This window comes from Camelus ferus, chromosome 6, assembly GCF_009834535.1.
Source record: "Camelus ferus isolate YT-003-E chromosome 6, BCGSAC_Cfer_1.0, whole genome shotgun sequence".
NCBI lineage: Eukaryota > Metazoa > Chordata > Mammalia > Artiodactyla > Camelidae > Camelus > Camelus ferus.
This window is the reverse complement of record NC_045701.1, coordinates 86,777,577-86,788,143: the sequence shown is the minus strand read 5'-3', so window position 1 is coordinate 86,788,143 and position 10,567 is coordinate 86,777,577.

The window sequence follows — 10,567 nt, the reverse complement described above, 5'->3', positions numbered from 1 at the left end:
CAATATGGCATCAACACAGAAATAAACAAATATATTAATGAAACAAGATAGACAGCACAAAAAAAGAACCACTGTATAAATGACAATTTCCCTTGTGGTAAAGATGGCATCTTAAATCAATGGTAACCATGGACTATTCAATAAATGACTTTGGGATAACTGGTTCCCCACTTAGAAATTAGTTTTAGAATCCTACCTCAAACTGTACGCAATAATCAATTTAAGATAAATCAAACAGCTAAGAGTGAAATTTTAAGACATGAAAGCATAGAAATAAAACAGCAGAGAACATTTTTTAGAATGCCGAATGGGCGAAACCTTCCTAAGCAAGGCATGACACCCAGGAGCCACCAAGAATAGATCTCAAACTCACATCTTTCATGGGTCTGGCAGATTATAGAGTCATGAATCCATTGGGGGTGAAGTTGTCACAGGATAGTGGAGTCTAGGCGAATAAAAGGATGCATGACCCACCTAAAGGCATCCAAAATTTTAACTCCTAAAGCACTGTGCAGGCTAATCAAAAAATTCTTGGGGCCCAAATGCAATCCACTGGTTGTCAATTTGCAACTGCTATATTATCACATAAAAGAAAAGATGAACACAAGACTATACAGTACAGCACAGGGAAATATATACAAGATCTTATGGTAGCTCACGGAGGAAAAAATGTGACAATGAATATATATATGTTCATGCATAATTGAAAAATTATGCTCTACACTGGAATTTGACACAACATTGTAAAATTATTATAAATCAATAAAAAATGTTAAAAAAAAGAAAAGATGAACAAACTTGATACCCTCCCTCAAAAAAAATCTTAAAATTCTGTAAGATGAAAAAGCACTATAATTTATAATACAAGTAATATTCTAAAGAAAAGATTTACAAAATTATAATAGACAGTGAATTAATACCTGACCTATGGTGCTTGTTACGGGCTGAATTGTGTCCCTTAAAAAGATTGGTTGGTAGGGGTGGGGTATAGCTCAGTGGTAGAGCACATGCTTAGCATGCATGAGGTCTTGGGTTCAATCCCCAGTGCCTCCATTTAAAAAAAAAAAAAAAAAGGATCGGTTTAAGTCCTAACCCCCAATACTCAAAATGTGACCTTAAGATGAGGTCATTTGGATGGCCCCAATCCAACATGACTGGTACCTTCATTAGAAGGGGAAAACAGGCACAGAGACCCAGAAACACACAGGGAGAAGGTCATGTGATGATGGAGGCAGAGACTGGAGTGATGTCCCTACACACCAAATAACGCCCAGGACCGCAGCACCACCAGACGCTAAGAGAAAGGCTCGGAACGGACTCCCCCTTGCAGCCTCTGGGGAGAGCGGGGTCCTGCGACACCTTCATTTCAGGCTTGCATCCTCTGAGACTGTGGAAGGATGCATTTCTGTTTCTTTCAGTCTCCCCAGTTTGTGGTGAAGCCAGTGCAGTGCCTTAAGTGATGTGGCCCCTCCCCTCGCTCCCTGGGCTCCAGCACGCTGGTGCCTTGGCCATTCCTGAGCAGCCCTGCTGCTCTTCCACCTCAGGGCTCAGCACGTGCTGCTCCTTCTCTCTGGGACGTTCTTCTCCCCGCACCGCCGGGTCTCTGTTTAAATGTCATCTTATTGATGAGGTCTTTCCTGACTACTCTTTTTTTTTTTTAAAAATAGCAACCCTTCCCCATCCCACGCTGGCCGTCCTTCTCTTCCTTCCCTGCTTTGTTTTTCTCTAGGATAACGTTCACAGCTCTGGAACATACCGTATCATATGCTTGTTTATCTGCCCGTTGCCTGTCTCCCTCACCCCCCAGCAAAATGTAATCTCCTGGAGGGCAGGGGTCTTGGGTCTTCTAGTTATGGCTCTGGCAAGCATCGACTCGTAGTGGCTACTCAAGGAATATCTGTCAAATACATAAATATCTGTTAAATAAGTGAATTTATAAGATAATTCCCACAAAGTAAAGCAGAAAGCCTGACAGAAAATAGGATGTGTGTACAGGTAATTCACTGATGAAATATGAAGTAATTCACTTAAATAAATATATGAAAGATTCTTATCATTATTATAGAATAGGTAAAAATTAAAACAATGCAACATCATTTTTCACCTAAAAAAACTAAAACAAAAATTAATATTAATTTTTTGTGTGTATTTTGTGTTGGTCAGAGAGCAAGAGAAAGTCCTCTCTTCTCCTGTTGGCTGGAGTGTCCGTGGTAAGACTGAGAAAGGACCCTATGGACGTCATCCATCAAAACTCTTGAGTAATCAGCCTTAACTAAGTAGGTCCACTTCTAGCGCTCCATCCTAGAGAAATATGTACACATGTGCATGGGAGCCTGCATCATCAGCATGTCCACAATAGCACTGGGAACAGCCTGTCGGTCCATCCACATGGGAGCATAAATGATCGTAGCTCTGTGCTGTTGGAATAGTACAAGGAAGTTAAAAAGAATGAGATAAACTGAAATTGCTAACAGAGCAGATTTTCAAGACAGCTGCAAAAACTGGGTCACAGAATCGTACACAAATATGATCCTACTTATGCTTTTAGAAATTTTAAATATTCTCACATGCATCGTAGATGTCTGTAAATAATAGTAAAAAGGACCAGAGAGATATATGGGAAACTGAACAGTCATCTGGGAGGGGCAGTGGTCCTGGGAGGGCATGGATGGAGGTTTAGAAATTTTACTTGTTCGTTCAGTGGCCCTGGGCAAATAATTCACGTGCATGTGATCATCCAGCTAATCCATGTGGGACCTGGAGCAAAAATTCAGGTCCCTGGGGTCTTAGTCCAGGGAGGTTCCCCTGTTCTGCAGTGCCTCCAGAATATCAACCTGGACAGCCGTGTTAATAAGAAGACTAAATGAGATACCACACCCTTCCCCCAAAACCTATAATAGGATAGGCAAGAAGCATCACGTGCCAAACACGACCAGCTGTATTTCCTGCGCACCAGGATAAGTTCCTTGTAATAACTATGATGCTTCTTCAAGGTTGTCCAAGCAACCTTCCTGAAGCTGACATTCTAAACGTGCCCCTTTATCTACAGTTCCTTCTGCCACTGGAGATCATGTTTCAGAGGACAGGATTTAGGCTTCCGAGCCAGGAGGACATCAGTTTTAAGTCACTTTCCACCACTTATCAAGCCTTTTTGAGCCTCAACTCCTTATTTACAAAATGGAGATAACAGTTCCTCATAGGGTTATCATGAAGATTAAGTGAGAAAATGACTGGAAAATGCCAAGCACCATGCTTGGCATACAGTAGTCATTCAGTAAATACATTCCTTCCCCTCTGTCTCATTCAGCTATAATTGGGAGCCTCGCACCCCTCTTACAAGAGAAACAAAGATTTCTTTTCCAAGGCACCAAAAGTAAAATAAGCATTTCTGTGCTGAGAGGCAAAGCCTTACAGGATTATAAAGGAATAAGGGGCTCTCTGATTGGAAGAAACCTAACAGATTAGTTTGTACAAACAACCTATCTAGGTCCTAAAGTCTCTCTATAACCTGTGCTTGAATGCTTCCAATGCCAGAGAAAGCGTTATTCTCTAGGAGGATCTGCTCCTTCAATCCACCTACCACCCCATCCATCCCTCCCACCCACCTACCTCATTCACCCATCCATCCATCCACCTACCTCATCCATCCATCCATCCATCCACCCATCTATCCATCTACCTACCTCATCCATCTACCCATCCATCCACCCATCTATCCACCCACCCCATCCATCCATCATCTATCCACCCACCTCATCCACCTCATCCACCTCATCCATCCATCCATCCATCCATCCACCACCCCATCCACCTCATTCACTCATCCATCCATCCACCTACCTCATCCATCCATTCATCCACCTCACCATCCATTCATCCAACTGACCATCCATCCATCCATACATACATACACCCATCTATCCATCCACCTACCTCACCCATCTACCCATCCATCTACCCACCCCTCCCATCCACCCATCCACCCAACCATCCATCCATCCATCCATCCATCTGTCCATCCATTCAGCCACCTAGCCGCAGCACCATTCCACAAACACCAGACAGGGTGGAAGACACTGGAGCTTTTGTATTGAACACATCACAGCTGGGATGTCAAGGAACTCAAAAGCCTAGTGCGCGTAAGCAACAATAACACACTGTGTCAAGTGCTATAATAGAGTCCTCTTTAAGCTGCTGTGGGAGAATGGAAATGATAGCTTCATAGGGTGTCAGAGAAATCCCCAGCAGGAACGGCATTTTAGCCAGGAGCTGAAGAATGTCTGAGAGATCTTCCCTAAGCCAAGAAGAGAGGAAGGACATTACAGACAGAGGGAACAGAAAACTGAATACAGAAAGGTACGCACACAACATGCCCCCAAAATTGCAAATAGTAGGGTGGGGGTGGGGGGCGCGTAGGAGGGAGGAGAAGGGGCAGGAGGAGGAGAATCAAACAGCAGGCCCGGAAAGGTGACAGAAAAGCTTTGAAATCCCTGCTTAAGGAAAAGGTTTAGTGAGTAAAATAGTTATTCTCCAGAAATCTCCTTAAGAAAATATGCAAAGAATCCCAGTGATGTTCTTACATGAATCTGCACTGCCGGCTTGGGTTTAGATGCAGCTTTGCAGAATATATTTTTTAAAGTTTCATTATGCCACTGTACATCAAAATAGGCCAATATAAATTATAATACGGTCATGCCAATAGGACTTGCAAACACAATATTTTAAGTTTATATTGCATTCCAAGACCCATAAAAATTATTCCGAATGGCTGTTGGCTTTTTGAAGCCAAATGAAAAGGTATTTGCAATTTGATTATTAACAAATCAAATCACTGATATGATATTGGATTCGGTACATCTCAAACTGACTGAGAGCGAAAAATCCTTAGTGGTCAATTACGTAGCGTGGCTGGTTTATAGTTTCCTGTGTGTCATTAAGAATAAGCACCAGAGCCGACTCCGAATTTATTTTGATTTATTTTAACCATTTCCTTGCCCTGAGAACTTCTCTCTACCTCTACCATGCATTTGGAGCTTGTCTCCGACAGAGGCTTGTATGGATATGAGCAGACAGATGGTTGAGTGAACGGAGAAGTGGGCGCATAGCTGGGCGAATGAATGAAGGCGTGTCGTGTAGATTAATGAATGCATACCATTTTGGTGCCCACCAGACTTTAAGATTTAGAAGCTCAAGAGCTGCGTTGCTTTCGAGTGCTGGTAATCTCAACTCCCAGCATTTCATCTTTTTAATTTTTTATACTGTAAAATATAATTAAAATGTAACAGTGCCTTTTCTTTAGATGTGTTCAGGGCCTTTTGAGAGCAGTGTCTAGAGAGAAACACCCCCAAGTGAAGTGGATCAGCCTAGATTAGGACCCCCTTGTTGTCTCCAAGCACTTGGCTGGCTCCGGGGGAAAGCCCCTCCTCCCAGCGAAGGTCCCGCAGCCTCACATCCTCAGAACACATTTTGGTTTTTTAAGAGTCTCTCCCCACTCACCTCAAGCTGAGACCTCGGTCTCAGGGACTTCACAGATGACCCAAACTCTGCAAATGCACAGAAATGCGTGACCCGGGATAAAGGTCTCCTGCAAGAGGGGCGTCTGAGGACATAACCTCCTGCCTCCTGGAAGACTTGTGTTTGGTGTCTTTCCTCACTGTGGACAGGATCTGGGTTTGGGAACCACAGCTTGTCCTGCTTTGCTCAGCTCTGAAGTCACCTGCAAGTTGCTAAGAGGGCTGATGGCCACTCATTGAGGTGGACACTGGGGCCAGCTTTCACAGGCTTTCTGCCATGCCGTCCTCCAACCTGAGCCCTTCAGTGGGCTGGGCAGGACACGAATTGTTTCCTGAATTTTTCTAAAATCAGAGGAAACAAAGATTTAGGAAAGTTAAGTGTCTTACACAAGGTCAGAGGAATGGACATCTATTTATGTCTACCCAGGGTCCATTTTCCCTTCTTTGGCAACAGCCCCCTTAAATGTCCTCTTAGGAAGTGTCACCCCCTGGGTTCAGGCCACAGTTTGGGTTAGGTTGATGCCTAGTCCCCAGTTCTAGAGGCAAAGAAAGTCCTTCCCACACCCCTCCCTTCCAGCCACATTAGGGAAATTTAAGGAAGATCACATGACTAGGCCAATGGAATGTATTTCCAGGAATTTTGTAAAAGCCGAGAAAGGGCAGGGTCTGTCCACTAATATGAATGGAAGCAGGCAGGGATGACACAAGCCTGGAATTTCTGAGAAATATCAGTGGAAAGAAGTGGTTTAGGAAAGAAGCAGCACATAAAAGAGCAAGACATGAGGAAGAGAAAAAACACAAGACCCAGAGACACTATTTGAGCCCCTGGATCCAGCCAGACCTGAAACTAGACCTCCCCGGACTTTTGCATCTTGCATGTGTTCTGGTTATCTATTGCTGCATGACAAACTGTCTCAAAATGTAGTGGCTTAAAATAGTCACTTATTATTATCCTCTTGGTCCTGTGGGTTGATGGGCTCAGCTAGGTGGGTCTCACTTGTTGCGTTCAGATGTCAACCAAACTGGATGTGTAAGATGGCATCTTCACTAACGTGTCCGTTGGCTGGGTTGGCGTAGCTGGACCACCTTGAGGCTGGTCAGGCACCTCTCTCCGTGCAGCCTCTCAGTGTGACTAGCTTGGTCTCAAGGACAGTTGGCCTTTTCCCATAGTGTCTGGTTTTCCTGACAATGAACATTTCAAGAGAAGGTGGACACTAACACTTGAGCCTCAGAAGTCAGGCAGGATCATTTCTGCCACTTCTGTTAGTTACAGGAGAGTTTCAGGGTCAACCCAGACTTAAGGGGAAGATCCCATTGAAGGCGTGAATACCAGGAGGCATGATTTATCAGGAGGACGTTTTTGCAGACTAACTACCATGAAAGGCCAGAGTTAGAAGCCCTTAGATGACATTTCCGCCACCTGAAGACACAAAGACGACTCCAAGCAGAGCCTGGATTAGGATGCAAGGCTGATCCCCCCTCTCTGTTGAAATCCTGCCTCTCAAGCCCACATCAAACGTGCTTCTTGGTGCGCCCTCTCCCCCAGCTTTTACCCTCCCCCATCACTGCACTGTTGGACATCAGTTGGAAAAACTGACACAGCCTGAGACCCCACTGCGGCTTAACCCCCTAGTTTAGCAGCTCAAGCAATGAGAAGCTGCCAAAGTCACAGCACAAGTTAGGGGGCCGAGTAGGGCAGCATTCCGAGCCCGCGCTGGTGTCATGGACACTAGGCACGTATCTTGCTGTCTCTGCTGGTGGCAAGCTCCTTAGCAGCAGAGACCGCCTGCTCCACCTCCATCTCCCGTGGCTCTTGAGCAGGCCTTGGACAGGGAAGGCCTTCGATGCTTACACTTTCACACTGGGAATGTCCCTGGCCTACTCTGCATTAAGCTGCCACATGGCCCCTGGGGAGCCACCCCTCTGCTCCCCCCTGCCCCCCAGGAAAGGATGGCGGACAAAAGGTAGCAAGATAAAGTAGAAGGCAGCTCCCGGGTGGGCATCCCAGGCCTGGGCTCGAACAGCAGCTCTGCCAATTTCCAGGTGAACCTCCATTTCCTTATCAGTAAATGAGATGTAGTAACCACACACCCCAGCTGTGTGGCTGTTGGATGCAAGCGCGTGTGTAAAAGGGCTTTGAAGACCCTAATGAGAGTCACCAAAGCAAGGGGTTGGCACCATTATGGATTGGGACATACGGACTCTGGTGCGCTGGTGGCACGGGTACAGGAGGGCCAGAACCTCGCAGGGCCCCAAGCCTCCAAAGATCTGCCACGGTCCCCCTCACCTTCCCCTAGCTCTCCCCAGGCCCAAAGGGTGAGCACTGCCACCAAAGCCGGCGGTCCCTGCCCAGGCATAGGGAGAAGCCGGGCCCCGTCGGATTTTCTCTCACCCCTCAGATTCCCCACCCATTATGAGCCCCTAGCGGGGAAAGAGACATGACTGATTGTGCCCGCAGTCGCCTCCTGGCATGGACAATTAGCCACCTGCATCTAATTCTGAGGGACCCAGAGGCTAATTGCATCTGCCAGACCCCGTGGGCTGTGTGTGTGTGTGTGTGTGTGTACATGCATGTGTGTCTCCTTGTGCTGTCAGTGGGCCCCGAAGCAGAGGCTGCTGCGTTAAGTGCGTATCATCGCATTAAACGTCCACCAAGAGCCTGCCGGCTCGTCAGCACAAAGGACCAGACCAGGACATGGTCCTTCCCCAAGGGCAAGGGGCAAAGAGGTTCACTGGTCAATGGGAAAAGCAGAGCCCCGTGGCTGGTGAGCACCCCCGCGCTCACCCTGGGGGTGCGGGAGTGTCCATGTCAGGGCTGCCACTGGCCAGAGCCACCCTGTCCCTGGGGTTCCAGAAAGATGCCATTTGGACCCTCTACCCCCATCTCCTCCCGGTGAGAGCAGCAGGCAGGCTCTCCGCTGACAAAGCTGCGCCAGCCTGGGAGCCTCCAGGCTGGGTTGGGAGCATCTCAAAGGCCAGAGTCCCTGAGTGTCAGGACTTCCCTCTCTCAGGGCTGTACACATGGGGTTATTGAGGAAATGGTGCCGAATGAATGAATGAATGAATGAGCAACACCTCCTGTCCCCAGGAGGGCTTCCTGTGCTTTTAATCCTGTGCCAATAGGAGACTTACATGCTCTCGGGCTCCACACCATCCCCTGCCCCCGCCTGGGGACAGAAAGCAGAGAGCTCCCATTGAGCTGGTTTCCACACTCAGCTCTGGGGCGGGGTTGTGGGAGGAACCCTCTTAGGACCCCATCCTGCCCGGGACCCATGCTGCGCTCCTGACCTTCGCTCTCACCCTGGTAGCACCTGCTCTCTCTTCCTCCCTCCTGCTCTGGTTCCCGGGGAAGGACTTCTGGCTGGGATTCCCATCAGACTTCCTACTTCACACCTCCTTGGGAAGGGCGCCTGCCCCACTGGTCCCTGGGGGCTGGGCCTTATCAGGCCAGCTCACCTGACCCCGATGGGGCAAGAGGAGGGGAGCCAAGACACGTGAGCCCCTCCCTGGCCGGGCCTCCACCTGCTGCCCTCCCTTCTCTCTCCTCCCCCAAACTCCATTCAGCCTTCAAGACCCACTTCAGGGGCTTCTCCCCTGCAGGGCTCTCCCAGCCCCCGCTCCCCGAAGGGACAGCCAGCTGTGCTGTGTGTGCCCTCACACGCCTTCCACCTACCCACACTCCCACTGCCCTCCCTGGAAATCCACCTGCACGGCGTTGAATTGTGCTCCGCAGAAAAGATATGCCCGGGTCCTAACCCCTCAGTACCTGCAAATGTCACTGTATTTGGGAATAGGGTCTTTGCAGGGGTCTTTAAGTCAATCTCGAGGGGACCTCCTCTGGGATTTAGGACCTTATAAGAGAAAAGGGAGGGAGATTTGATACACAGACTTGGGGAGACACATGGAGAAGATCCCGTGAAGATGGAGGTAGAGATTGCAGAGAAGCAGCGACAAACCAAGGAACGCAAAGGACTAGGGGGCAGCCACCAGAAGCTAGGAGAGATTCTCACTCAGAGCCTTCCAAAAGAACCAAACGTGCCGACACCTTGATTTCAGATTTCTGGCCCCCAAGAACTGAGAGAGAACATATCTCTGCTGTTTAAGCCACTCGATGTGCTGTAATTGTTACAGCAGCCCGAGGCATCTGCTGCGCCACCCATGAGGGACCTGAGCGTCAAAAGCAAGCTGCACGTGTTTTTCCCAGAACTGCAGCTCTGACGCCCGATGCCCAAGAGGCCAGCCAGGTGATCTGATCATGCGTGAGACCAAAGACAGGGCCTGGGCCCCTGCTGAGCATGAGAATTTATCTTTAAAAAGAAAAGAAAGCTTTAATTTATCTTCAAATTTATTTTTAAAAAGAAAAGAAAGCTGAAATGAAATGCGATGACAGTAAAACAAAATACATCAATATTGGGGATTTGACTTGTACTTGGGGCGACCATATGTCCTGTTTCCTGAGACAGTCCTAGTTTCTCCCTATTGTCCCAGTATAATTATGAATAGCACCCCTCCCCTTCACTCTTACAAGTATTCAGTTTAGATGGCAAATTTTATGGTCACCCTACCCATGGACCATGAGTTTTCTATTTCTTTGGTAACAAGCGTTTAGAACCTTACCCTACTTCTAATCGTGCCTCCACCCCATTGATAGATTAGATTATTATTCAACAAAATTCACTGCCTCCTTACCTCCCCTCTCCGTGGGCATATTTTTCTCTGTCCAGTGGATGTAGGGCTTGGCCATCATCCTCTCCTTGGCCTCATGGCCCACACGGGCAGGGTGTACTTCCCTGCTCCTGAATTTTGGTCCCTGCCACGTGACTTGCTTTGGCTAATGGGATGTTATTAGATGTGACTGAGCTGAGGGTTGCAAATCATCTGCACAAGTGAGATTTGCCTCTTGCTCCTATACCATCTTGTCAGAGCTTTCCCCAAGTAGCTGTGGACTTTTCAGCCTGGGCCCCTGGCATGAATGCCCTTGGAGCAGATCTGAGCCCAGTCTTTGGGGAGAAGCCAAGCCCAGCCTAAATCAGCTGCACCCCAGCCAATCTGCA